The 27,797-nt window shown below is 52.9% G+C and overlaps 1 protein-coding gene and 1 long non-coding RNA gene across 3 annotated transcripts in view; one reads left to right on the top strand and one right to left on the bottom strand.

The window, feature by feature from the left end:
* Positions 1-447: 447 nt before the first annotated feature.
* Positions 448-13,888, bottom strand: LOC106146796. The gene is made up of 4 exons (XR_001231363.1): positions 13,766-13,888; positions 1,921-2,207; positions 1,625-1,800; positions 448-809 (listed from the first exon to the last, which is right to left on the bottom strand). It is a non-coding gene; the product is annotated as an uncharacterized LOC106146796 (long non-coding RNA).
* Positions 13,889-19,147: 5,259 nt separating this feature from the next.
* Positions 19,148-27,797, top strand: part of Fzr1 (fizzy/cell division cycle 20 related 1) — a 21,777-nt gene continuing 13,127 nt past the window's right edge. The window contains exon 1 of one of the 2 annotated variants that reach the window (XM_005405862.2): positions 19,148-19,371. The gene's annotated coding sequence lies outside the window, so the exon portion shown is untranslated. The remainder of the gene's footprint in view (positions 19,372-27,797) is intronic. The other variant, XM_005405863.2, reaches the window with a different exon arrangement.

The following is a 27,797-nucleotide window of genomic DNA, read 5'->3' on the forward strand; positions in this document are numbered from 1 at the left end:
CCCATTTACAGTCTTTCCCAGGCCACCAGAGGTCACTGTCTCTCTAGGTCCTAACACTACCTGTGCCTCCCTCATATCGCTGCTGTCCACCATCTGCACTGTCAATGTACTTGAATATTTATTTTCCAACTCTTGGTATTGTTTCATTTTTATTCAGCATCAAAATGACTATAGCAGTATGAAATGGAAACGGCAAGGAACAGAAAACTGAGCCGGGCATGGTGGCTCATACCTGTTATTCTAATACTCTGGGAGGCTGAGGCAGAGGGATGGCAAGTTCAAGCCAAGCAACTTAGTGACTTAGTGAGACCCTGTCTCAAAAAAAAAAAAAATTTGGGGATATAGCTCAGTGCAAAGGTGCTGGATTCCATCTCCAGTGCCACCAAAAAAAAAAAAAAAAAAAAAAAAAAAAAAAAAAAAGAAAGAAAAGAAAAAAGAGAGAGAAAATTAAACAGATAACCCCAGACATCACTCTCTTATTCCAGTAAAATACACATCGCCATGAGTCCCCCACAAAATCCTCTCCCACCCTTCAAACACTTGTCCCGTCATCCCACCACTTTCTGAAGCAGCTCTGGAAGTCCTCTTTCGTGAGTGTCTTTAGTTGTGCTGTTGTGGCCGCCTCGACGTTGCAAATGGCTTCCCACCCATTACTGCTCACGGTCACGTTGACTTTGGGGAAGAGTCAGAAGTCACACGGCACCAGATCTGGCGAATAAGGCAGATGAGGACACCGGCTTGTTTTGTGAGCTGCCTTTCTGTCGGATGCCACTCAGTAGCAGCATTCACTGTATCTTTGGTCATACCTCCTAAAGATGTGCAGGAAAGAGAACTTCAGAACTGCAGCAGAAAGAGGCAAAGTATGAGCAGGGCATGGTGGCCCAGGCCTACAGTCCCAGCCTCGCGAGACTGCCTCACCCTCCCGAGTGCTGGGATTACAGGCCTGCACCACCACATCTAGCTTCAAAAGGGGCCTTCTCGTGGGGGACAGTGTCCTGGCGCTGTCTGTGGAGAGTACGGTCCTGCTGGGAAGATAGGTCAGGGCAGTGTTAGCAAGGAACGGGATTTTGCTTGGAATCCCGCTATAGCATGGGTGATCCTGCAGAGCATCATGCTCACATGAAGTACACCAGGCACAGAAGGTCGGACACACACTGTGAATCCAGTCCTAGGAGATCTCCAGAGTCAGATCCAGAGACAAACAGTAGGACGGTGGTGCCACGGCTGGGCAGGGAACGGGAGTTAGTGCTCAGGTTGGGGAGATGGAAAGTTCTGGAGGGGGATGGTGGTGATGGCTGTACAGCCTAGTGCTGCTAACTATATACTTAACAGTGGTTAAAAAGGCAAATTTTTTGTTATGTGCATTTTACCATAATTTTTTTTTATAAAAAGAGCCAAGTATGGTGGTACATGCCTCTAATCCCAGCACTCAGGAGGCTGAGGCAGGAGGATCACTGCAAGCTTGAGACCAGCCTGGGCTACAAAGTGAGCTCAAGCCCAGCCTGAACTGCATAGCGAGACCCTGTCTCAAAAAGACAAAAAAAACCCCAAAACACAACAAACAAAAAAACCCACCAAAACAAAACAAGACCAAAAAAGTTCCCTATATTTTTTCGTCACTTACCAATCCCCAGACAGCCTGGAACCTGCCGGCGTTGCAGGAAACCACAGGGGACCCAGACAGAGCCGCTCAGACATGGAGTAGGAGAAAGTGAGATTCACTGCCGACGTCCTCCGGTGGGTGGTGAGTGTCCACCCGAGCCCAGAACAAGCCGCTTCCACGTTTATATCGTTTCCACCCTACGGGGCAATTTTCCATCAGAAACCAGCACAAAGCAAAGCAGGAGCAAAAGCAGTGATTAAGGAGGCAGAAACTTCCGGGAAGCCTTTCCAAGGCTGCCCTGGTCCACTGACATTTACCTCACAGCCCCCTCCCGGAGCGCACAACATCAGTTTCCCAAAGCAGCTTAGCTGTACAGTTAACCCATAGCTGTCCAGTTGCACCCCCGGAGGTGGTCTCCTCTCTCAGCAGTCGCTGGCCCAACGTGCGTGGACGAGGACTGGAGCCTGGTGCGGGTCATTCCCAGAGACAGCAGGCTCCTGCAGGTCGCCAGTGTCACCTCTGCAAGGAACCTCTGAGCCAGGTCCAACAGCTCCCACTCCTTGAGGCTGAAGTCCACCGCCATGTCCTTGAAGGTCACTAATTCCTAAGACAACACAGTGGTGCTGTTCGGATGGGACCATCCCCTCACTCACATTCACAGGAGGGTGGGAGAAGACGGTGTCCCCAGGGAAGTTCAGAAAGAACATCCAGAGGTCGGAGGCTGTGAGCTGTCTGTGGGTCTCCATCCTTGGCTTAAGATTAGCAGGACGGGCAGACCCTGGGCCCACTGCAAAGCCAGCAGGGAGGACCCACACAAGGTGAAATACTTGCACTTCTGACTGCAATATCTAGATCCTGAGCATGACATTTGCAAGGAGAAACCCCTCCTCCTTATTCAGTAAGTCAGCAACTTCGCTGGCCGTGCCCTGACAGATGCTGGGATGCTAAGTGCATGGCGGACCCACGGAGGACACAGCCGCCTCACGCACTCTGTCGGCTTGTGTGCTATCACTACATAGCGAGACCGTCTCAAAAACAACAAACAAAAACAACAAAGTTGTCTGAAACTGACGCCTCAGGTGGCTCCTCTGAAACTGAACTAAATTATTTGGTCTATGCCGAGAATCCTAGGATGGGGGAGACACACAGAGAGCCCACCCTAGCAACCCGCAACCCACATGGAAAACATCTATTTGTTCACACAGAGAAGGGAGGCAGGCAACAGAGCATTTGGAGGGCAATGAAACAATTCTGATACTACAATAATGGATGTATTTCTTATAGATTTGTCAAAGCCCACCAGATGTTCAATTCCTAGAGAGACTCCAGTGTGAACTATGGACATCAATAAATAAAGAGTGTATCGATACTGGCTCAGCACCTCTGACAAATGTCCCTCACTAATGCAAGATTTTAGCTGGGTGTGGTGGTGTTCACCTGTAATCCCAGCACTCAGGAGGCTGAGGCAAGAGGACTGCTGAAAGTTCAAGGTTAGCCTGACCTACATAGTAGCCTGAACTACATAGTGAGACCCTGTCTCAAACAAACAGACAAAAAATTTAAAAAGGAAACTGTCACACAACTCTACTGGGAGAGGACACCATAACTGATTCCCATCTGCACCCATAGCCCTACTAAAGCAAGTTATTAGCTTTTCCTTTCATGTAAGCATAAGAGAGTACTATGCAAATTCCAGCATTTTTTTTTCTTTTTGAGACAGGGTCTTGCTATACAGTTCAGGCTGGAGTTGAGCTTACTTTGTAGCCCAGGCTGGCCTTGAAGTTGGAACAATCCTCCGGCCTCAGCCTCCTGAGTGCCGGGATTACAGGCATGCACCACTTCACCCAGCTTCCAGCATTATTTTAGAAATAAAATGGTGATCATGTGGTAAGACCCTTCCCAACATGTCAGGCCAGGAACCTTTTTGGCAGTGTAGCAATATCAGCTTTTGTGTGCACATGTGCATTTTTTTGGTTTTTTTGTTTTTGTTTTTTTGGTACTGGGAATCGAACTCAAGACCTTGTGCTTGCCAGGCAGGTGCTTGTGCCACTGAGCTATATCCCCAGCCCCACACGTGTAGTTCTGACGTAACTCTGTAACATAATCATACCCTAGCAGACTGTAAACTGTTAGTGTATGCCCATATGAGAGAGACAGAAACACAAAAACTGTATAAAAGGGTGTAATTACGCCATGTTCAGCACTCAGCCTTTGAATAGGAATCTGCTGAGTCAGTGCCAGCATGACTAAAGCTGCTTCCTGGGGAAAAGGCCTCTGTGGCCTGTCTCTCTACGTGAAAACCCCACAGCGCTTCTGGGGGCTTATGCAGGATTTGGAGACGGTGTATGTTCACCTCCTGTGTGGATGGAGTCTGAACCTCAGAGCACTGGCAGACACAGCCTTGCCTGGCACCGCCAGACCGTTTGACCTGTAGGGGAGGTAGGCTCCTCCTGAGGTGCTGGTGTGAGAGCTCCGGATGTGCAATGGAACCCAGAGGCCCAGGACCCAGTTCAGGGAGCACCACCCACCAGATCTGCTAAGACTCAGGGTCGATTTGGTAGTCCCACCTTTAAAGAGGCGGAAGAGGGGACTGATTGCCTCCCAGTGGCCTGGGCCTCACTGAAACTGAAAGTACAACTCTCTGGAGCGGGGCAGTGGACTGGAGCTCCGGTGTGAGTGCTGTGAGTACCGGTGTGAACACTGGTGTGAGTACCAGTGTGAGCACCGGTGTGAGTGCTGTGAGCACCAGTGTAAGCACCGGTGTGAGTGCTGAGTACTGGTGTGAGCACTGGGGTGAGCACTGTGTGTGTACCAGTGTGAGCACTGGTGTGAGTGCTGTGAGTACCGGCGTTGCCTGAGCAGTTCCATAGGGCACTGGGCTGCGGGCTGGAGGCCCTGTGGGTGTACGAGTGATGAGACGGACGGTGGGAAAGTTCTGGCCCGGAGACAGGGCCAGAGCAAGTGTTGAGTCCTGATCCAAGGTTCCACGGCAATCCTCATAGGGCGACGCTAGGCCTCCGGGAGCTCCACCCGTGCTCAGAGGTGCCCCCCGAAATAGCTCCCTGAGGAGATGAAGCGAGTACGCAGCCTTCCAGTTAAACACGCCCCCTGCCGCCCGGCTCTCTTGTGTGTGAAAGTCGTCTACTGGGGGAGAAAGCGGGTGGAAAGCAGAGAACACCGGCTCCCCTAGAGTGTCTGTCAGGGGCTGGGGATTTAGCTCAGCGGCACAGCGCCCGCCTGGCAAGCGCGAGGTCATGAGTTCGGTTCCCGGTACCGGAGGGAAAAAAAACAACTAGAATGTTTGTTAAAGGATTTTTAAGAAGGGGTATTTAGGGGACTGTGGTGTTAAGATGCCGCCCGGAAAGCTCCGGACTTCCTGTGCAGTTGATCTGCCATGGTCCGGGGTGGGACGGCCCCAAGGGCTCGCTGGATCAGGAGATAATTAGCCAAGTGTTCAGCCCGGTGTGGCAGGGGACCCCAGCCATCCTGACCAGTTTCCTTACACTGGCTGCTGGCGACTCTTGGTCCTGTCTCGGCCCCCTTGGCCGGAAGCTTGCGCGGAGGAGAAGGGCGGAGTGACGATGGCTGGGGCAACGGCCGCCTCCCAGCGTGGGCCAAAGTCAAACAAACCAATTCTGCATGGGGAGTGAGAAGAGTCCCACCTCGATATGCCCGCAGTACCCACCCAGGCCACCACCCCGTGGCCCCTCCGCAGTCTCTACCACAGCCAGCCAGCCCCCCGGCGCTGCCTCGCGCCCAGCGTCACCCGGGGCCTCGCAAGCTGCTCATCCTGACCCTCCACGCCTGTGGGTGCCCATCAAGAAAACCCCTCCAGCAGCCCACCCTCAGGCCCTGTCGAGGTGCCATGCAGATGCCAGCTTGAAAGACTCGAGGACCCCTTCACTATGACCCACGGGGCAGATCCAAGGAGGGAAACAAGTGTGAGGACATCAACCCCACCGAGCTCTTTAACTGAAAGAACTGCACACCTTCATCCACTGAGAAACTCAGGCCATGACTGACTTGGTGCAGTCCGTTGTGCAGACCCATCACCCACAGGGACCGACTGCCAGCAGCTCCTCAGCGCCGAGTGCCACCAGGTTACTCAAGCCACCCTCAACGGCCTGAAGAAAGTGCCCCAGCCAGAAGCCTGGGTCCCCAGGCTTACTCCCACAGTCAGTTCCAGGACAGAATTCCCAGGGGGACCCAAATGCAGAAGGGGGGTTCACTCAGTCACACGGCACCAGGAGGCCTTCCTAAAGGGGATTAAGGGCTGGGCGTGGTGGTGCACACCTGTTATCCCAGCACTTGGGAGGCTGAGGCAGGAGGATTGCTGTGAGTTCCAAGACTAGCCTGGGCTACATAGTGAGTTCAAGGCCAGCCTTCACTACATAGTGAGACCCTGTCTCAAAAAAAAAAGTGAAGGGGATAAAGGAAGGAGGAAAAAGGGCCATGAACGTGTGCAAAACTTTGGAGGTACTCCAGGGGCCAGAAGAAAGCCCGAACCAATTCTATAAAAGGCTGGGATGTGTTTCATCTGTACACCGCCTTGTACCAGCTAAGCATCAACGGATGGTGAATGTGGTGTTCGTCAGCCAGGCGCAAGGAGAAATCAGGCGGAAGTTACAGAAACTGGAGGGTTTCGCTGGAATGATGCCAACCGATTGTTAGAGTCACAGCCAAGGTGTTTGTAAACCATGACCGGGAGGCTTGATGGGACTTGTTGGCACCCACCCTGGCAGAAAGACTGAGACAGTCCCGGAAGGATGCACCCGGGGCAGAGCACAAGGCCTACGGGTGCAGAAGCCCCCACGCCCGGGAACCAAGCTGGACCGGGACCAAGGTGCCTACTGTCCCAGGTATGGACAGTGGAAGAATGAATGCCCACCGGGTAGAAAAATCTCCCCCTGCCGCCAAACGAGAGAACGGAGGACACGTAGTCCTGCGCTGATACCGGCTAGTTCAGAAGCCACTAAAGACACCAAAAGATGATTTCACAGGACTGGCTGCCGTGGGAGGATACGAGGAGGCCTAGGACAGCCCGGGCTCTACTTTGTTAGGCCCCCAGGAGCCTATGGTCCCAGTGAATGTGGGGGGCCAGCCTATGTACTATGAACACTGGAGCTGAATATTCTATGGTGACCCAACCCATGGGCCCCCACGGAGACAAGCCACCACTGTGAGGGCCACAGGCAACCAACACGCCATCCTTTCCTGCTGCCCTGAAAATGTACTTTAGACAGCTGTTATGGTGTGTGTCTGAATGTCCCCTCAAAGCCTCATGCAGTCATGGGGCGGGATTCTAGAGTTTATGATTGATTCATGGTTCAGTGCTGGGGTTATAGGTGTGAGTGCTACACCCACCCTGGGGCAGGTAGTTTGCAGACAGGGTAAGGGAGGGAAAGAGGCTGCTTGCTCTTGTTGCTTTTGCCATCTTCCACCACCATGAACTATTGCCATCTGCCATGTGCCACCCTGCCTTGGAGCCAGCCAAGCACGGACTGAAACCTCCACAGACTGTGACCTAAATAAACCTTTCCTGCCTTAAGTCTGGGTGTCAGGTATTTTGTCTCAGCAACAAGAGAAAAGTGACCAAGACAGCAGCCACGAGGTCAGCCATGAACTCCTAACCCTCCCTATCTATCCCATAGCTTTAGTGGGTTGAGACTTATTGCAAAAGTTTCAACTCTCAGGGACAGGCTACTCTAACTTTACAAGGACTGCAGGCAAAAAATCACAACTCTTATAATCCGCCAAAGCAAAGAATGGCGCCTCTACAGTCTTATGGAGGCCACACAGGGGCAGACGCTTCTCTCCAGAGTTCGGGGGTAGGGGTTAAAGACAGTCCACCCGGACTGGCCCGAAACACCTCCAGTAACTGTGGAGCCAAAGCCAGAGGCGGAGCCAATTTACCAAAGACAATATTTCATCTCTCACAAGGCACAGATTGGGGTCCAAAAGCATTTGGAAAGGCTTCTAGACTACGGGGCCCTCCGACCTTGCCAGTCACCCTGGAACACACCTCTCCTGCCTGTTCAAAAGCAAGGCACAGCTGGAGGTGGTGGCGCACGCCTATAATCCCAGTACTTGGGAGGCTGAGGCAGGAGGATCACTCAGTTCCAGGCCAGCCTGGGATACATAGCAAGTTCAAGGCCAGCCTGAACCGCATAGTAAGAAGAAAAAAAAAAACACAACAGGGCACAGATGACCATGGTCCAGTTCAAGATCTACGAGTAGTAAACCAGGCCACCATTACGCTATACCCAGCTGTCCCAAACCCTTACCCAGTCTTGGGCCTCATCCCCACCAAAGCAATCTTCTTCACACGTTTAGATCTCAAGGGTGTCTTCTTTTGTACCTCTCTGCCCCATAGGGTCAGCCAATGTTTGCCTTCCAGTGGGAAAATCCAGAAAATGGTGACAAAGGCTAGCTGACTTGGACGAGGGTTCAAAACTTCCCTATTTTTGGCACAGCACTGGCCACTGACCTGATGGCCTTCGCTGCAGGCTGACAAGGCTGTGTATTGCCCCAGGATGTAGCTGCCCTGCTGCCGGCCAGCCAAACATGGAAAGGCCCCCCGGAAGAGACACGATTACTCCTCTCTCTCCTCTGGGAGGCCAGTTGTGAGGTCTCAAGAAAGAAGGTCCAAATTTGCCAGAAAGTTAAGTCCCTGGGTTTCCACCCATCACGGGACAAGACCATCTTGGGTCTGAGAGAAAACAGCAGTTTATTCAATCCCAGTTCCAACAACCCGAGCCAGGTCGGAGAGCTCCTCGGGGCCACAGGTTTCGGGGGGGCCTGGGTACCTAACTTGTCAGTCCTTGGCAGAACCCCTTTACAAGGCCACAGAGGAGGAGGAAACGAGAACCTCTGTTACAGAAATGGGAACAGCAAGAAGCCCTGGAAGAGATCAACAGGGCCTCACCAACGCACCGGGCCTGGGACCCGCAGACGCGTCTGAGCTTTCTATCTGTATGTCGTGCGTGCGCTGGCACAGCAGCGGGAGGGTTGACGCACATGCCAGCATCCTGGCATCGAGTGGTGCCACACCTCTCCCATGAGGACTGTCGCCCAGCGCCGGCCACCCTGTGTGCGAGCACTTGTACTTACAGTGCTGTTGGCGGCAGAGGCTGACAAGCTGACTAGGGGAAGAGAATTAACAGTCCCAGTGCCGCACTCCGTGCTGACACTGGTGGAGCACAGGGATCACTCTGGCTGACGCCGGGATGGCCAGGTATCCGGGGATGTTACGTGAAAACCCACACATTCACTTAGAAGGGGTGCGGACCCTCAACCCCGCAGCCCTACTGCCAGTTGGCGGGGCCAGCCAGACCACGGCTGCACTGAGGTCCCGGATGAGGTGTTCTCCAGCCGGCCGGGCTCAGGGGACCAGCCCCTCAAGAATCCCGATGCTGAGTATGTCACAGACGGTAGCAGTTTCATGAAAGCGGGAGAACGCCTGGCAGGGTACTCCATCGTAACCCTGAATTCTGTCACTGAGGCAAAATCTCCGCCAACAGGGACCTCGGCACAGGGAGCCGAGCTCACTGCACCAACCAGAGCACCCCGGCTGGTGGCAGGAACATGCGTCAGCGCAGACACAGACTCCCACTTGCACCACTCTGCATGTGCACGGGGCGCTATTAAGGGAAAAGTTCTGATCAACTCGGGAAAATATAAAATACGGCAGGGGAATCCTTAAACTCTTGGATGTTGTGTGGACCCCTCAAAGGGTGGCGGTCACGCACTGCTGGGAACATCAACAGGAAGACACCCCTGCTGCTCAGGGAAACCAGGCCAGGAGGCTGAGCAGGCGGCCACTAGGGGAGGAGCAAGTCGGAGGCCCTGGCCGCCCCCATCCATTAACAAATGGGACCCTGATTACTCACCAGGTGAGACTGCTTGGTTTATGACTAAGGACGGAGGTTATCTCCCAGGTGGATGGAAAGATGGCTGGGTAGCAATCTCCGAGGCTCTGGCCCCAGCTTTTGTCAGAAAGTTTCATCAGAACACCCATATGGGCCAGACACTTCTCAACACCACCGTGAGTCCACATTTCTACGTCCGGGGTGCAGCACAGCCCAGGGGGTATGGACAAAGTGAAATGTGTGCCCGTAATAACCCACATCAAGGGCCCAGGGCCACTCCTGGGGGACAAGGCATTGAAAACGTGGTTGTGGATTCTACTGAGCTTCCCTGAGTCCGTGGCTACAAGGATTTGCCAGTGGTCTTCCGGCTGGGTAGAGGCCTTCTCCATCAGCACAGAAAAGGTATCTGAGGTGGCCCGGAGTCTTCTGAGAGAAATCATCCCACTTCAGAATTCCTGTTACCATAGGATCAGACCACGGGCCGGCATTCGTCAGAGGTGGTGCAGCCAGTGGCCAAAGACCAAAGATTACCTGGAAGCTGCATATGGCATGCTGCCCCAAGAGCGCGGGAAAGGTGGAGCAAATGAACCGAACTTTAAAGCTACAGCGCGGCAGGCTGTGCTAGGAAACTAACCTGCGCTGCGGCCAACTCTTGCCGATAGCTCTGCTGAGGATGCGCTCTCCTCCCGCTAAACAGACAGCGCTTTGGAGATTCTCCACGGGCGTCTCCGTCCTCTCATTAAGGGCACAGGGGGGATTTAAAGGCGCTTGGAAACCTCATTCCGAGACAACAGATGCAAGCATTAGGCTCAGCCTCGGCCACTCTACACCAGTGGGTCAAGGAGGGATGATTGCCCGTGAGTCTGACTGGCGATGCTCTCTCCTTCACCCAGGGCGTGCCGTGTGGGTAGAACGGGACGTCAGCCCCTGAACGCTCTGGAGGGGCCCACTCGCTGTTGCCCCACCCCCACTGCAGTGAGATCGTCCCCTGGATTCACCACAGCAGAGTAAAGCCAGCGTCTGGACACTGGGCGTGTGTCCTGACTGTCGGCGCCTTGTAAACTGATGATCCAGGAAGAGGCAGAGCGTGAGCTCAACCTCAGGAGCACGGCTGAAGGATGCCAGACGCTCTGCACCGCAGAAGCCTGAGGACGCCGCCAACCGGCAACACAGGCGAGCCGCATCCTTTCTGTGACTGAACGAACACCCATAATGCACGGCCACCCCTCCTCCTAACTGTACCTGGGTCTTCAGCCCCCTCTGCCATCGCCCGGGCACATGCGGCGAGAGGTGCCCGCTGGCCCTCACCCTCCTCTTGTGGGTGGGATGTTTCGCTGGTATCAGCTGCTTTTACGCAGGGCTCCATGGGTGACCCTGAGTCCCCATCATGTAGGCCGTGTATTCGCCTGACCGACTGCCAAGGAGTTACCTGGACCTTACACCACCACACACACTTCTCACGCTCAGGGAGGAGCCCCGGGGCCGGCACGCATAGTAACAACCTCTTCTGTCCGCCCACAGGAAAATCAGCACACCTGTTTCAACCCGAAGCCCTGCCCCGACACTCTCAAGGTGAAGGACCATTAATTAACAAAACCCAGGTTACAAATCCCCTCTTGCCAGCACTGGTCTTTCTCAATGTGTGTGCCGCCATCAGTAGAAATCCCTGGATAGTCCTGAAATGTGGAGGGTTGGCACGGGGACGAGAACACAGGCTCAATGGCAAGGGCGCGTGTGAACAGGCCTTGCCCCTGGCTGCCTGTCAGGGTGACCGCTGGGCCTACTGCCCCCGCTGGAGCTGTGTCTCAGGGCCACTCGGAAGGGTAAAGCAAAGGCGGCACTCCTCCAAGAGGGCGCTGCCACTCTCAGCCGTGAACTGGGAACCTGTAATCCCATTAATTTCACTACTTTTCATCCAGGAGACCCAAAATGGGAAAATGTTCTGCTGTCTCTGGGAGCTGTGCACAAGCTCAGTTTTATCCCAAATGATTGACACAGGATCCCCTGGGCACTGCGGTGGGCAGGTGGGGCACCGCAGGGGCTGAGCAGTGACCCTGGCCTCTGTCCACTCCATGCCAGTTAGATAGACATATTATAGGCAGTCAGACAGGGCCAAGCCCTCGAAGGAGCCAACATGAAAGATATGTATTTGCTGTGCACCAGACCTCAAGACAAAGGACTAAACAAATGCACCCACATACCTCCCTAGGGATGGACATCAGGGATTGATATTCTGAATAGATAGCAATCACCTTGAAGAGTCCTTGACCCAGCCCCTTACAGGAGAAGCCCCTGTTGTGTATTCATGCCCGCTTGCTATGTAACTCGCTTCTCCGTTTGATCCCGGTTTAATCAATTTACCTGAACAATTCTTATTGGCTGACCATAGTTTTGTCCATTTTTCCCTACCTTGGACCTGCTTCACCTTGTGGTTTTGCTCTATAAAAGTACCTAGAAAACACAGAGCCTGGGTAAGCCACTCGGGCCCCCCTTCTGCCCCTCTGGACAGAAGCTTTCTTTCTCTCCATAAATATATTCTGCTCTTAACCTCTGTTGTTCCTAAAATTCATTCTTCGACTTTAAGAACACAAACTCATCTCAGATATCGTGCAGGTCAGGAGTTTTTATTTTCCTGTATCACCAGAAGCTCCCCAGGTCGTGACAACCACACATGTCCCCAGATATGGCCCATTAGAGGTAGGATAGAAGAGATTTTAAAAACAGGCAGAAAGAAGACAAAGAAATCAGAACTTTAAAATCATACTTTTAAGAAAAACTGCAGCTTCAGGACACAAAAGTTACTCAAGCCTTTTTACCTTCCAGGAAATTAACTCAAAAAAATTCCTATAGGTCTTAAAGACACAACAGGCCTGCAAGCCAGGTGTGGTGCACACACTGGAGGCTGAGGCAGGAGGATTGCTGTAAGCGAGCTTGAGGCAGGCGTGGCCTACATAGTGAGTTCAAGGCCAGCCTAGAAAACATTAGACCCTGTCTCAAAACCCCTAAAACACAGCAAGCCTGTAAATTGGGCTCTGGACCTGTTCTTTTCACCTGTAAATTGCACTCTTCCATCCCTAAGGAAACAGCAAAATTAATAGGCACCAGATCTCAACTTCAAGCACACATAAAGGGCTCACATCCTGACATGGCCTGCCAGATGGTAAAGGCAACAGACAGCAGGAACACACATCCTAGATCACCCGTTATAAACACACACACACACACACACACACACACACACACACACACGACCCTTACACCACCACAAAGCATGCTTTTCCTTCCCTGAGGCAGGTAGGGCTTTCTCTTTAGAAAGAAAAGACTTATGAGTTAAGACAAAGACTGAGGACGCTGACCCTGGAAAGGAAGCACAAGGAAACATTCCCTCCCGACATGCACTGGGTTTCAGGGAAATTTAAAGACGCAGATAAACTGGTTTTCTTCTGAACACTGACCGGTTGCTTTAAACCCGCGGGCCAGCACTGAATGCTGAGCAAGTTCCGCCTTCTCCGTATCCACAGGAGTCCAGACAAGGAGCCCAGTCTGGCGCCCCATTTCTGGAGCCCTCCCAACCATGGGACGCTTTTGTCTTTACTTCCAAAAAACACACCCCTTGACTGGCTCCTTGTCTAACTTCATTCTTCCACTGGGTGAGACACTAGGCCCACCTCGGAGGGTAACAGCACGGGGGGCAGAATCACCCCAACTGAAACCCTCTGGAGCTGGGGATCCTATGAACCTCAAGAGTCCCGGGATGCCACGATCTTCCGCGCTGCCGAGGTCCTAGCGCTGCCCACAGTGACATCCACACTGAGTGGGAGAGGACAGAGGGGTCAGTCCCGGAAGCTGGGTCCCCTGGTCACACTGCCTGCCCCAGCACGACGTGATCGTCTGTCTGCTACGAGCAGGGAGCGAGCTCAGTTTTGACACAGGGTCCTCTGGGCACCGGGGACTGTGGCCGGCGTTCTCGGCGGGGCGTCCTGGCACTGCGGGTGCCGAGCGGCGTCCCCGGCCCCCACCCGCTCCACGCCGGGCGCTCGCCCACCGACCGCCGCACGTCCGCAGAGGCGGCCCAGTGTCCTGGGGCCAGATGGCACCCGGGGCCGCACCCCCTCCCCGCAGGTGAGATAGAGCCAGGGTTTTGTCCTTCTCCCTTCCCGCTCAGCCGTCCTAGAGTCCGCCTCGGGAAAGGTCGGACCTGGCCACTGGCGGCCTCCAGATTCCGCTAGCCCGTGACCAGGTAAAGACCCCAGGGAACTCGCCAGCCCCGCCCCACGCCCGGGGGCCCACTTACGGAGACAGTCCCTCGGCGAGGCCTCAGGTGATCATGGGCACCCGGTCAAACACCCCGCGGAACCCGCCTGCGCCCGCGCGAATCCCTTGTCCCCCTAGTCTCTCCACCGAGCCCATCGCGCGCGATGCCGATACAGTTGCTATTGCGCTTGCGCGTTAAACCGTGAACTACAAGTCCCAGGAGGCACTGCGCGGCGCTGGGCCTCCGGCGGCTCCGAGACCGCGAGTGCGGGTTACTGCGCCCCCTGAGGACGGAAGGTGTCCCCGCAGGCCTGGGATCTCACCTACAGATACCCCTAGCCCCGACACCAGCAACACCCCCCCGCCGACCTCCGGCTCCCCATTGAGCCACACCCCAGCTCTTTATAGTCTATATTTTGAGACAGGGACTTGCTAAGTTGTTAAATTTTACTAGCAAATAGATGAGAAAAAAAAAGAAAGAAAATAGATGAGAAACTACAAGTCATATAGTTAGCACAGATCCTTGACAGATCCGTTTGCTCTTAGGGAGATTATTACTATGTATTCAGAAATCATACAAATGTACGATACATTGGACACACATTAACTTTTTTTTTTTTTTTTGCCTTTTGAGACAGGGTCTCGCTCTGCAGCTCAGGCTGGCCTTGAGCTCACTTTGTAGCCCAGGCAGGCCTCGAACTCACAGTGATCTGCTTCAGCCTTCTGAGTGCTGGGATTTCAGACATGTAGCACCACGCCCGGCTCAATACCCCTATTTATTAAAAATATTAATATATTGCCTGATAGTATTAATATTAAATTAAAATATAAATGCTACTATAGTAACTAGTTATATGTGTTTTGTTGCATGTTTTTGTTTGTTGTTGCAGGTGGTGCTGGGGATGGATCCCAGGATCTTAAAAGCTAGGCAGGAGCTCACTACTGACCTGCACCCACAGCCCCTGCTTTGCCCATTTTGAGGATCCCAAGCACCTGCGCACACAAGAAAAAGCGAGCTATTTCATTTCATTTCATTTCATTTCATTTCATTTCATTTCATTTCATTTCACTTCACTTCATTTCATTTCATTTCATTTATGGTACTGGGGATTTAACCCAGGGACTTTGCACTCAGTTGGATCCCCAGACCCTTTCCAAGGTTTTTTTTTTTTAGTCACCCAAGTTGGGCTGTAACTTGAGATCCTCTTGCCTCAGCCTCTCTGAGTGCTGGGATGAGAGGGATACACCCCATTGCCAGCTAAAAATGGGGGTTTTCTATTGTTTTGTTTTTTAAAAGGTGCTTTTCATAATTATATCAGAACAATGTGGTGCTCAAACAAACATGGGGAGGGAGGCCATGATGGTGTAGGAAGCCTTGGGGCTGGATGGTAATAACCCAGCAACACAGGTTCTGTCCCAGGTGGTGCTACGATTTATCTTGTGCATGCTGGGCAAATGCTTACCACTGAGCTACACCCCAGCCCCAAGGGATTTTTTTTAGGGAACAATGGACAGCAATCCTTCTATCTGGGCAGGGGCTGGCTGTGTGACTCAGTATGAGCGCTTGTCTAGCATGCGTGAGCCCTGGGTTCTGCCCCCAGCATCACAAAGCAAAACAAACCAATATATGTACAGACAATTTATGCAAACCATTAAAATGCCACATCTAGCAAAGAAGACACTTTGATAGGCCAACTTTTGGTTAAGGCAACATTAATTCATCTGTTGCACAAATATTTATTGAGCACTTACTATATGCCAGGCATTTACCAAGAAATAGAATGAAACAGACACAGTCTCTGGCCTCTGGAGCTGACATTCTGATTGTGTGTGTGAAACCTTCCTGCCTATATTTGTGTTTTTGTTTTTGTCTGCTACCTATATTTGGAAGTTGTAACAGCCAGAGGCTGGCTGTCCCTCCGCACTTCGATTCTTACAGTGTGGCTCGGGCTGATGACTGCAGAATGCTACCTGGAGGTTCAGAGCTGAGCTGACCGGGAAAGGCTGCAGGGCTTGGGGCCAGGTGTGCTCAGCCCCTGGAGGATCCAGAGTGCAGGAAGCCGATAGGAGAGACCACACCCACGGGCAGTACTTGCCTGCTCTGAGAAGTTGGCATCTGAGGCCTGCATGCCTGTGAGGCACTGATAGCAGGAGAGGAGCCCTGTGAAGCCCAGCCTCCCGTGCCCTCCCCCTCGTGGCCCCTGTGCCCCTGGGGCTGGAAACCCCAGATCTAGGTGTTTGTGGGGGAGCTCCCTCTGCAAGCTCCAGAGGAGGAGCCTTCCCACCTCTTTCAGCGTCTACTTGTGCATGAGGTTTGCAGCAACATCACTCTGACGTCATGTGGCTGCTTTTTAAACAGGTAGCCTGGAGCAGTGGCGCACACCTGTGTCCAAGCTCTCGGCACACAGCAGAGTCGCCATGAGATTGAGGCCAGCCTGGGCTACACAGTTCAAAGCCAGCCTGGGCTACACAGTGAGACACTGACTCAGAAACAACAACAACAACAACAACAACGACAAAAACGAGACAAAAGGTACGGATTATCTGGCTAGTATTACTTAGGTAAAAATGGGAGTGCCAGATGTTTTCCAGGCCACAGGTTAGATTGACTGTTGATAATCTTGGTGCTAAATATATTAGAAATATATTTATTGAGCTTGTTACCGGACCTGAGGAAAGAGATAAATCAGACATAGTCTAGATGGGTAGGGATTTACAAATAAGTTTTTCACTCAGCTTTTTTCCCCCAGTATTGAGCCCAGGGCCTCTACACTGAGCTACATCTCCAGCCCTTTTTCATTTATTTTTTAAAATTTTGAGACAAGGCTGGGCTGGTACTTGCAATCCTCCTGCCTCAGCCTCCTGAAGTGCTGGAATTAACAGAGGCCTTGCAATACTAAGCACCTGCTCTACTACTGAGCTACACCTCAGACTTCATTAACATTGCTTGGTCTTCTCTCTGGCATTGTTTGGGAACAATTTTTTCCGGCAGAATTGCCCACAATAGCCATATCCTGCATCTTTACCAATAGGTAGCTGCTAGCCAGAGGGCCTTAAGAGCATTTGAAACATAGCCAGTGCCACTCTGGAACCAAATTTTTCATTTTCTTAAGATATTTTTCCAGGGGCTAGGGATTTAGCTCAGCGGCACAGCGCCTGCCTGGCAAGCGCAAGGTCGTGAGTTCGATTCCCAGTACCGGAAAAAAACAAAAACCAAACAAAAAAACAAAAAATATTTTTCCCCCATGGTACTATATTTAGGAACTCATTTACATTTTTAATTTTAATTATTATTAGTACTTACTTGCGGTACATATTGCTTACATTCATTATGGGGAGCTGGTACATGAACCTAACGCATCTTAATTCTTTTGCCATCCCCTTGAATTTTTATTTTTTTGCTGTACTGAGAGTTGAACCCTGGGGCCTTGTGCATGCTAGACAAGTACTTACCACTGAGTGACAATGCCTAGCCTTTTTTATTTTTTTAATTTGAGACAAAATCTCACCAAGTTGCCCAGGCTAGATTTGAACATGCAATCTCCCTGCTTCAGCTTCCTGCGAGCTACCATGAGCAGAGAGATAGATTGATTGATGGATTGATCAGTTTTGAGACAGGGTCTCACTCTGTAATTTAGACAGGCCTTAAACTCACTATGTAGCCCAGGCTGGCCTCGAGCTCACAGCGATCCTCCTGCCTCAGCCTCTAAATGCTGGAATTATAAGTGTGTGCCACCATGCCCAGCTTGAGAGAATTTTTTTAAATAGCAGCTTTAATGAGGTATAATTCGCATGTCACATAATTCATCTATGGAAGGTGTTTAATTCAGTAATTTTGGATGTATTCACAGAGTTGTGCTTTCAATATCACTCAGTAAATTTTTTTTTTTTTTGGTTTGTTTTTGTAATACTAGAGATTTTGTTTCTGTTTTTGCTTTCTAGAGCCTTAACATTGAGCTACGTCCCCAATCCCTTTTACTTCTTTAAGACAAGGTCTCACTAAATCACTAAGTTCCCAGGCTGAACTCAAACTTGCAATCATCCCGCCTCAGCTTCCCAGAGTGCTGGCATTACAGTACTGGGATTTCAGGTGTGCACCACCATGCCTGACTTCTTTCGTTTCTATTCTAAAATAATGGTCCATTGTATGAACAGACACTGTCTGCTCACCAGTTGATGGACATGTATACTGTGTGTATTTTCAAGCTGTCATAAGTAACACTGTGGTGGATATTTGTGCAGGAGTGTTGGTGTGGGTGTGTTTACTTCTCTTGCACAGATTCCTAGGAGCATGATCGCCGTGTCATATGGCAGCTTGGTGTTTACTTTCTTGAGCAACTGCCAGACTTTTCTACACTGGCTGTGTTATTTTACAATCTCACCAGCAGAGTGGGACGATTCCTATTCCTTCGCATTCATGCCAGCGTTCATCCCCCACCCTTCTCATTTGTTCTGATTTATTCTGAATCAAAGTCGTCCTCTTAGGTGTGAGCCAGTATTTCGCTGTGGTTTTGATCTGCATTTCCCTAATGACTCATTATGTTGGACATCTTTACACCCGGTATTGGTCACTTGCATATCATTTGCATATCCTCTTTGGAGAATTGTCTATTCAGATCCATTTGCTCTTTTTTTCTTTCTTTCTTTTTTTTTTTTTTTTAAGCACTAGAGATTGAACCCAAGGCCTTTGCACCTAGCTACATCCTCAGAACTTTTGTATTTTTAATTTGAAACAAGGTCTCGCTAAATTGCTAAATCACCCAGGACGGGCTCAAACTTGCGCTCTTTCTGCGTCAGCCTCCTCGAGTATTACAGGCTTGCGACACCACACCATACTTTTTTTTTTTGGTGGTAGTTCTGGGGATGGAACCCAGGGCCTCACTCATGCTAGGCAAGCGCTATTGAGCAACACGCCCACCTCACCCTTGCCTGATTTTCAGCAAGGATATTTACCTGGTTTCTGCTCTGCTGTGCTATTCGGGCTGGCGACTCACAAGGATTATGAGCAATGAAAGTCTGCTGAATGAATGGATGTCTCAACAGTAGGATTTGCTGGTGTTGGGCGCTCGTGCTTATTACGCGATATGACCGCCTCATTGTGGTGTGTGCCCGCCTCAGGTCTACCCTTTGGGCGTCCGGCCTTGGGGAGCCCATTCTCTGACTGCCCCCCAAATAGGAGCCACACCCTCCACGAGTAGAGCTATTTCCCCATTCTCTGCGATGCCTCAGTCTTTTCCGGCCTCGGTTACCCTTGGCAACGCGTGGTCCCTCGCTTCCTGTATTGATTCGAATCGTCGATGACGTCAGTCCTCCCGAGATGCTCTACACGCGCAGGCGCAGCTGCGCCAGGTGGGCGTGGCGAGGCCCTGTCCCAGTCGCTTGGGGGGTGTGGCGGGGGCGTGGTCGCAGCACGCTGTGCGCCGGCGTGGAGGCGTGGTCGGCGCGCGGGCACGCGCGCGGCCGAGGGAGGGAGCCGGGAGGCCGCGGAGTAGTAAGCGCCGCCATATTAGGGACCGCGGAGCCCCGGATCCCGCCTGCTGCGGCGGAGGCCGGACCAGACGGAGGTGCGGGGGCCGAAGGAGATTGCGGCGCGGCTCCGGGACAGGCGGGGCCGGCGGGAGTCAGCAGGCGACGGGACCGAGCCAGGTGAGGCGGCCGGGGGCTGCGGGACCCACCCCCCCGGGCCCGAGGCGGAGGCAGGGTGGGCTGCGATCACCCCAAAACCGAGCCGACGGGCCAGCTCGCGACCTCTTCCCCAGCTCAGACCCCTTCAGGAGCACCAGCGCCCCGCGAATGCCGAGCCCCCCAAGCTGCTCTGGGCTCAGGTGGCCTCAGCATCCCCTCGTCGCGTCCTAACCCCCGAATCTGAGATCTCCCCAATTCAGGCTGTGGTGACCCCTTTTCAGAGCCAGCTGCAAGCTGTGAGGACCCTCGCCAGTCAGCGCCCACCATCCTTTGTAAAATGTCAGGCTGAGCTCTGGCCGCCCAGCAAGAAAAACGAGACCCCGTGCTACTCCCCTGAGTCCCTGTAGAACAGCAGATCCACGCCTCCTAACCTGGGTTATTCTCTCTGGCGTGTGAACCCTGACTCTCCCACAGTCCCACCACTCAGCCGTCCCCTCCCCGTGTTTAAACTGCCCTCCATACCTGTGCTTGTTTTGATTCCCCCTCCCCATTAAAATGCAGTCTGATCCCTGGGCACCCGGATGTAGCCGGACTCGGGTACAGGGACCTTGTCTACCTGGAGTCACCTTAGGAGGCTCCAGACCTGGCCAGGGAGGTGGAAACAGCCGGAGCTGACAAGCTTGAGACACATACATGTCTGCATCCCAGCTGGCGCCTCTGATTTCTGCCCCCCACCCCAGTACTGCTAGCCAGTATCACACATTGATCCCCCAACACCTGACTGACTTGTCCCGGGAGACCCCACCAAAGCCCAGCCGCCTCCTTTCTCCTACTCTCCGTTCTGTCCATTCCTCCAGACCCTGCCCAGGCCACCTCCCATTGCCTGCATGCAGAGTGTGCCCCCTACTCAGAGCCATTTTCCCCTGATAAAGCCTGCGGAGCAGCTAGCCTCCTGGACCTGTCCCCAGCCCTGAATTTGAGACCCACCCTGGTACAGATATTTTGTTTTCCTCCCGTTTTCTCCTCCCAAAACACATCCCCTGCTTCAGGACACCCCTCTGGCTGGGAAGCCCCCAACCAGTCCACTGAGCTAGTGATGACCTCATACCTCTGCTGTCGAGGCTGCACCCCGCCCCCAGCCTCTTACTGTCCTGTGAATGAGGGTGATTTGCCTAATGAGAAATCGGCACACACAGACTCCGGCTGGGATTGGGGCTGAAGGAGGGGGAAGAACCCAGTGATTTCTCTCAGGTTGGAGCTGGATTTGCACCTTGGAACCCGATGACCTCTGTCTTCTAGGGAGTATCCCTGGGGTAGTGTGGGGTGTGCGCAGAATACATCCGAGGCCGTTTATCATGCGGAATTTCTCATCAGCCATGGTGGCTGTATCAAGGGCGCGTCTGTTTGGACGCTGCTGGACTGAGGTGGCCTAGGCCTTGGGGAGGAGGCACACTGGGCTGTTTTGTAAGGATTTTTGTAAGGATGTGACTCCTCCAGAGACCAGGGCTCTGATTGGCTACAACTCCTGTTTAAAGGATAATTGCGTTGCTGGGGGCCGATTTCAGCAGACTCCAGCTGACCGACCCACTTGCCCCAGTGACAGTTGTCCAGGTGAAGTCTCAGGATCTGCCCCGGCCTGGGGGCAGTGGCTTGGGGGTAGAGACAGAAGGATCTAGCAAATGAAAAGTCCTGGTAGGGCTTCCCCAGCTGGTCCTCTCTCTCAGGAGGAACTTTCACACTCACACTAGTAATGGGGCTCCTGGCTCAGTGGGTTTTGTACCCCAGAGACTTTTGGGGACAGGTCTGGAATGGGGTCAGTCTGGGGACCTTTTCTGTTAGGTCGCTTGGAGAGGCGGGGATCCAGAGTCACTCTCCTGGAGGACCCCTGGACAAAGGGATGTGGTTTGTTAGGAGCTCACTAATCCCAGCGTTCTGTGGTTCCCTTCTGGAGCTGAGCCAGCTCTGTCCCCACGAGACTGTGGGCCATGTCTGGTGATATGTGTGGCTGTCGCACTAGGGGAGCTTCTGGCATGGAGCAGGTGGAGGCCCGGGACACCGCTCAACACCTGTAGTGCCCAGGACACCCCGTGTCCACAGTACTCTGCACAGTGAGGCTAGAAGTCCCGGTCCTGCCCAGGGGTGAGCTGGTAGACGCAGGATGTGTCGGGCCCCCTGCTAGGGGGCTCCTAGGGAACTCATGGGAAGGAAGAGTTCGGCGGCTTCTCTGTCCGGACAGCTCTGCGTGTCACCTCAAGTGACTTCCTACCTCACGGCTCCACTTGTCACTGCCTGCCTGTCCTAACTATGCTCAGCAGAGCCTGGCCTGGGGACACAGACCCGGTCGCCTTGTCAGCATGGTGTGCTGAGGGGATGAGCCCAGACCAGAGCCCCTTGTGTGGCCCGGCGCCCTGATGAGCGCCTGCTCCCCCGGCCTCTGTGTCCTTGCTGTGGGGGCTGTGGGACTCGCACTCTGCCTGCTCCCTGGCCTGGCTTCAGCCTCACTCAGTCCAGTCAGTGCCACACACCGCACCCCAGGTGCGTGTTCTGGGCAGTGAGCTCTTGTCCTTGGGTTCCCTACTGGATGTGGTTACTCAGTCTCCACTCACCTTTCTTTTAAAATTCTTTTTAGATTGTTGTTCGTAACAGCTCTATTCAGATAAAATTCTCATGACATACAATTGACTGAGAAGTGTACAGTTCTTGCTAGGTGTGGTACCGAAGACCTGTCATCCCAGCACCCCAGGAGGCTGAGGCAGGAGGCCTGCAAGTTTGAGCTCAGGCTGAGCCACTTAGTGCTCTAGCCAGACCCTGTCTCCAAATAAAAAATTTTAGGGTCTAGCTGTGAGTAGTGGTGCACGCCTGTAATCCCAGCTCTCGGAAGGCTGAGGCAGGAGGATCCCTGTGATTTTGAGGAGAGCCTAGACTACACTGAATTCAAGGCCAGCCTGGACTAATAAGACTGTCTCACAAAACAGGTACCAACAAAAATAGTTTTATGGTGTGATGGCGCACACCTGGAATCCTAGCACTTGGGAGATTGAGGCAGGAAAGATCACCTTAAGTTCAAGGCCAGCCTGAACGACATAGCAAGATTCTGTCTCAAAAAAAGAAACCAAAAAACACTTTTTTAAAATATTGAGCTGGGGGTGTAGCTCAGTGGACCCTGCATTCAATCCCCAGCACCAAAAGAGGAGAAAGTGTTCAGATCTGGTTTGCATGTATTCCTAGAGCTGGGCCCTTGTCACCACTGTCCACTTCCCAAATATTCTGTCACCCCTAAAGGAGACCTGCTCCAAAAGCCGTCACTTGTCCCCTTCCTAGCCCCAGTGCCCACAAGTCTACTTCTTGTCTTTGGAGTTGCCTGTCCTGGGTGTTTCCTGTCCACAGAGCCCATGCTGTGTGTCCTCCGGGTCTGGAGTCTCTCACTGAGCAGAGTCCATCCCCAATGTGGCAAGTGCCACAGCCTCACTCTTATTTCTAGCTATATAATATTCCAGCGTGTGGATGGACCTCTGTGTGCCCCCACTCACTCATTGGTGGACGTGTGTGCTGGCCCCACTGTTTCTGCTACAAGCACAGCTTTGGTGAGTGGCAGGTACAGGTTTTTCTGTGATGACCCTGCTTAGTACTCTGAGACTTAAGTGCCAGCCCTGGTCCTCAGCCTCAGCCTCCTCTCTCTCCTCTGCTGCTGGTGGCTAGAGCTGGCTCCTGAACAGCAGGCCCACGAGGCCAGTGGACCTGACCGTGTCGCTCACACCTCCTTCCTCCATGGCCCTTTTCTCTGCCCCTAGCTCTGTCTACAGCGCAGAGAAAGAGTTCATCTTTCTGCCCAGCAGCTCTCACACCCTTCCTTCCAGGCCCTAGGTGGCTTAGGACCTGCACATAGAGCCCCTGTCCCCTGCCCCCTGTCCCCTTCCCCCGTCCCCTTCCCCTCTGCCCAGCCGCTGTGTCCCTCAGCAAGACTCCCGCATCTCGTGGTGACATTAGTGTGCTGTTCACCCCAGGCCTGGCTCAGGAAACCTCTCCATCCTACCTTCTTTCTGTCCGTGTCCCCAAAATGCTTTGTGGTTTTGGAAACAGCTGGTCCCCCAAGTGGGTGCCCGCCCCATTCTGGTTTATGTTTTCTGGGGTCTGGCTCTGCCTGTGTGTTTGGAGTGCTGGGGGGGTGGGCGTGTCCTCCCCACAGAGCCGCACCCCAGCCCCTGCACCTTCCTGGCCTCTGCCAGGAATGACCCTCTGCGGGGCAGACTGGCCTGGGGGTCGTGCCTTGTAACTGTTCAGCGAGGGCCTTGTCCCCACGGCACCGTGGCCACTGCTCAGAGGTGGGAGAGCCGTGGGGAGGGCTGGGGAGCTGGAGGGGGGCTGGCGCCTGTTCCCCAGGGATTCCCCTAAACCAGGTCTGTTTCACCTGAGGACCCCAGGCAGTGTCTGGGGACACGTGTGGCTGTCACCCTGGGGAGCGCTTGATGTGGAGCAGGCAGAGGCTCCACAGTGCCCAGGACGCCCCCGAGAGACCCCGGCCCCAGCGCCCGTGGTGCCCGTAGAGAGCCCTGCCGTCTGGTGCTGCCCTTCCCTCCGGCCCAAAGCACGTCAGACTGAGGCTGCCCTTGCGATGCCCCAGGTTCCTGGGGCTCCATCGCGTCCTCTTGAGTGCCCCGTCCAGCATGGAGCGCTCGTGTCAGTGTGGGCCACGCAGACCTGAAGTCACCGGGTCACACGGGGTCGTGGGTGCTCGGTGGTGCTGGAGGGGCCCAGCCAGGGGTCCAGTCTCACACAGGACATTTGGGGCAAACAAAGCAAGACACACACACTCCGTGCCCCAGTCTGGCAGTGTGGGAGCCTACGTGGCACCCCTTCTGCGGTCGGCGTCTCGTGCCGAGCTTCCCTAGGGCTGGCGCCTGGTGTGGCCCCCACCTTTGCTGGGAGGAAAGGGGCACCCAGGAGGCCCTCACCCCTGGGCCGGTGCTGTCTGAAGCCAAGGGCTAGACCACTTGGCCTGCATGTGTCTGTTGTCCCCTCCGGTCCTGAGAGAGAATCAGGCCCCGGCAGGCTGTCCCGAGGGCATTCAGTAAAGCACCCTAAGTGCTGCGGGCTGCTGGCCCTGAGAGGTGGATCCAGGGGTCACCAGGACGGAGCAGAGCAAGCCGGCGCTGGAGTTTGAATTTGGCGAGTCCTTGGTGCAGAAGTGACGCCACCCCAAGGGACACTGGTGATGTCTGAGGACATCGTGGCTGTCACCGCCGGCGGCGCTCCTGGCTGAAGGTCAGGACACTGGCTGCACCCGCAGTGCCCAGGTCCCCACCCAAGCCCCGCCCCCTGCATGCACGGTGGGGGGGCACCCTGGATTGAGTCGCCACAGCCAGGCAACAGTTGGCCCCCACACAGGAGTCACGGGTCTGTCACTAGGATGTGTCGTGTCCTGTTCCTTAAGAGTCTTAAAGTACAAGAGCAGTAGGGGACAGTTTTTCAGGGTGAGCCGGGCTTCGGAGGAGTTGGAGTTTGGCGGACAGCCTCTGGGACCAAGTGTTGCTGGGGAAGTGGGGTTGGTTCGGACTCCGGGGGTTCTCCTCCCCAGTAGTGCCTGGCCGCAGAGGAGCCCAGACCCACCCCACCCGGAAAAGTCCTCGTCCTGTGGGGCGGGACAGGAGGGCCTGGGCACCATGGCATCGGGAGCCTCTCAGGTGGGCGTCCCAGGTGCTGTGGTGCTGAGCCGCCTCTGGGCTCCATGTGCTCCAGGCTGGCGGCCCTCTACCCCCACCCAGCGGTGACATGCGTGCCTGCCCTGGGAGAGTGGCCCAGGGTGAGGACAGAGGGAGCCGCACTCCTGCTGGCCCAGGACCGGGCAGGGCAGGGAGGGTCGAGTTCCGTGGCCTTGGGGAAGCTGGGCGTAAGGCTGGGCCCTGGGCCTCACCCCGGAGCACAAAGGCGTCCGCTAAGCTGAGAGCTGGCTCTGTGGCGGGGCAGGACAGAGGGAGGCCCAGCAGCCCTCCCACGTGGCAGCGTGCGCAGCGGACCTCACCGCACCTGTGCCCTCGGTCACCAGCTGGCGCATCCCGCCAGCAGTCCAGCTCTGTTGACATCTGACCCCCTCAAGTGTGTCAACCCACGAGCCTGGTCCTGGCAGCATGACCTGATTTGTCCCTCAGTGCCGTTTCTGCACGGCTCTTCCCAGCAGCGTGGCTGAGGAGCGAGAACCTGGCTGGGCGCTGCTCTGTCCTGTGGGGAGTTTGGTTTGTCTTTGTGGCGCTGGAAATTGAACCCAGGGCCTTCATGCTGTGCCAGGGCCCTAGCCCTTTTGATTGTTTTAAATTTTGAGACAGAATCTTTTTTCTCTCTTGTTTTTCCTTTTCCCTTCTTTCCCTTCCCCATCCCTCTCCCTTGTTCCCCTCCTCATTTGAACAGCAGAGTTGTTGTTGTTTTGTTTTTTTTTTTCTTTTTTGGTACCAGGAACCAAACTCAGGGCCTTGTACTAGCCAGGCTTCCCATTTGAACATTTTCTTCCTATTTCACAATATCTGTTATACATTTTGGTCCTTATTTATGCTTTCAGTTTCTCACACCAGAGAAACAATGCAGTATTTCCACACGTGTGTCCCATTCATTTCACATAAGAAGGTAGTCTCAGGGTGCATCCACTTACCTAGGAATGTTTCAAGCTTATCCTTTATGGCAGACTAGTATTCCATTGTAGTAAAAAAACCACAACAGGGGGCTGAGGGTTTAGCTCAGTGGCACAGCGCCTGCCTGGCAAGTGCAAGGTCATGAGTTTGATTCCCAGTACCAGAAAAAAACCAAAAAGAAAAAAAAAAAAAAAAAACACCCAAAAATAAAATAAACCCCGCAACATCTTTATCCATTTACCAGTTGATGGGCATTTGGGCTGTTTCCAAGATTTGGCTGTTACACACTGTGCCACTATAAACATAGGTGTGCATATATTGCTGTGGTGTGATGCTTCTAATTCTTTCAGGAAGATACCCAGATAGGAATAGCTGGGTCAAATGGAATCTCTAGTCCTACTTTTTAAAGAAATCTCCACACTGGGGCTGGGGATTTAGCTCAGCGGCACAGCGCCTGCTTGGCAAGCGCAAGGTCATGAGTTCAATTCCTGGTACCGGAAACTGCGCCCCCCCCACCAAAAAGAAATCTCCACACTGATTTCCACAGTGGTTGCTCCAGTCTACACTCCCACCAACAGTGGAAAAGTGTTTCTTTTTCTCCATAGCCCCTCCAGCATTTGTTATTGGTTGATTTCTTGATGATAGCCATTCTTTCTGGGGTGAGGTGGAATCTTAGTGTTTTCATTTGCATCTGTCGAATGACTAGTGATGTTGAACAATTTTTTGTGTATTTGCTGTTTGTACTTGTTCATCTGAGAAGTGTGTATTCATTGCAGATCCCCATTTTTGGATTGGGTTTTTAAATTTGCGAGGTCTGATTTTCTTGAGTTCTTCATATGTTCTCCTTAGTAATCCTTTGAGAAACAGCTGGCAAATTTTTTTTCCCACACTGTGGGCTGTCTCTTCACTCTGTTGGTGGTTTCTCCTGCTGTGCAAAAGTTTTTAATAAGATGGGTTCCCAGGTGCCGGGGATGTAGCTCAACAGCATAAGTGCTTGCCTGGAAGTCTCAGTCATGAGTTCGATTCTCGGGTACAAAAAAAAAAACAAAAAATGAGTTCCCAGTTGTTGATTCTTTGTGATAGTTCTTGTATGACCGGGGTTTTGTTGATAAAGTCTTTGTCTACACCAATGTCTTCAAGAGTTCTAGCTATTTTATCTTCCAGCAGATTTAGTGTTTCTGTTGTAATATTTAGATCTTTAATCCATTTTGACTTTAGTGCTTGGTGAAAGATACGAGTCCAGTTTTGATCTTTGGTATATGCAAAGCCAGTTTTCCCAGCACCATTTATTAAACAGGCTATACTTTCTCCCAGTAAATGTGTTTGGCATCTTTGTCTGGTATGTCTGGAGTTGTTTCTGTATCTTCTAATCTGTTCACTGATACTGGGTTGTGGGTTTTTTTGCCAATACCATGCTGTTTTTATTGCAGTAACTTTGTAGTATGATTTCAAGTTGGATTGTGATGCCCCCTGCCTTGCCCTTTTTTTTTTTTTTTTTTTTTCCTTTCTTTTTTTGAGACAGGGTCTTGCTGTGCAGTTCAGGCTGGCTTTGAGCTCACTTTGTAGCCCAAGCTGGTCTCGAACTCACAAGGATCCTCCAGCTTCAACCTCTGGAGTGCTGGGATTACAGGCGTGCGCCACTGTGCCCAGCCCCTCCCTTGCTTTTGCTGATCAGAATTGCCTTTGCTATTCTAGATCTCTTCTGGTTCCAAATGAATTTCAGGATTGTTTTCTCTAATTCTATGAAATATGCCTTTGGAATTTTGATTGGAATTACATTAACAGTTTTGTTTTTTGAGGTTTTTTTTTTTTTTTTTTTTTTTTTTT

This window comes from Chinchilla lanigera, unplaced genomic scaffold (genome assembly GCF_000276665.1).
Source record: "Chinchilla lanigera isolate Chin_1 unplaced genomic scaffold, ChiLan1.0 scaffold00094, whole genome shotgun sequence".
NCBI lineage: Eukaryota > Metazoa > Chordata > Mammalia > Rodentia > Chinchillidae > Chinchilla > Chinchilla lanigera.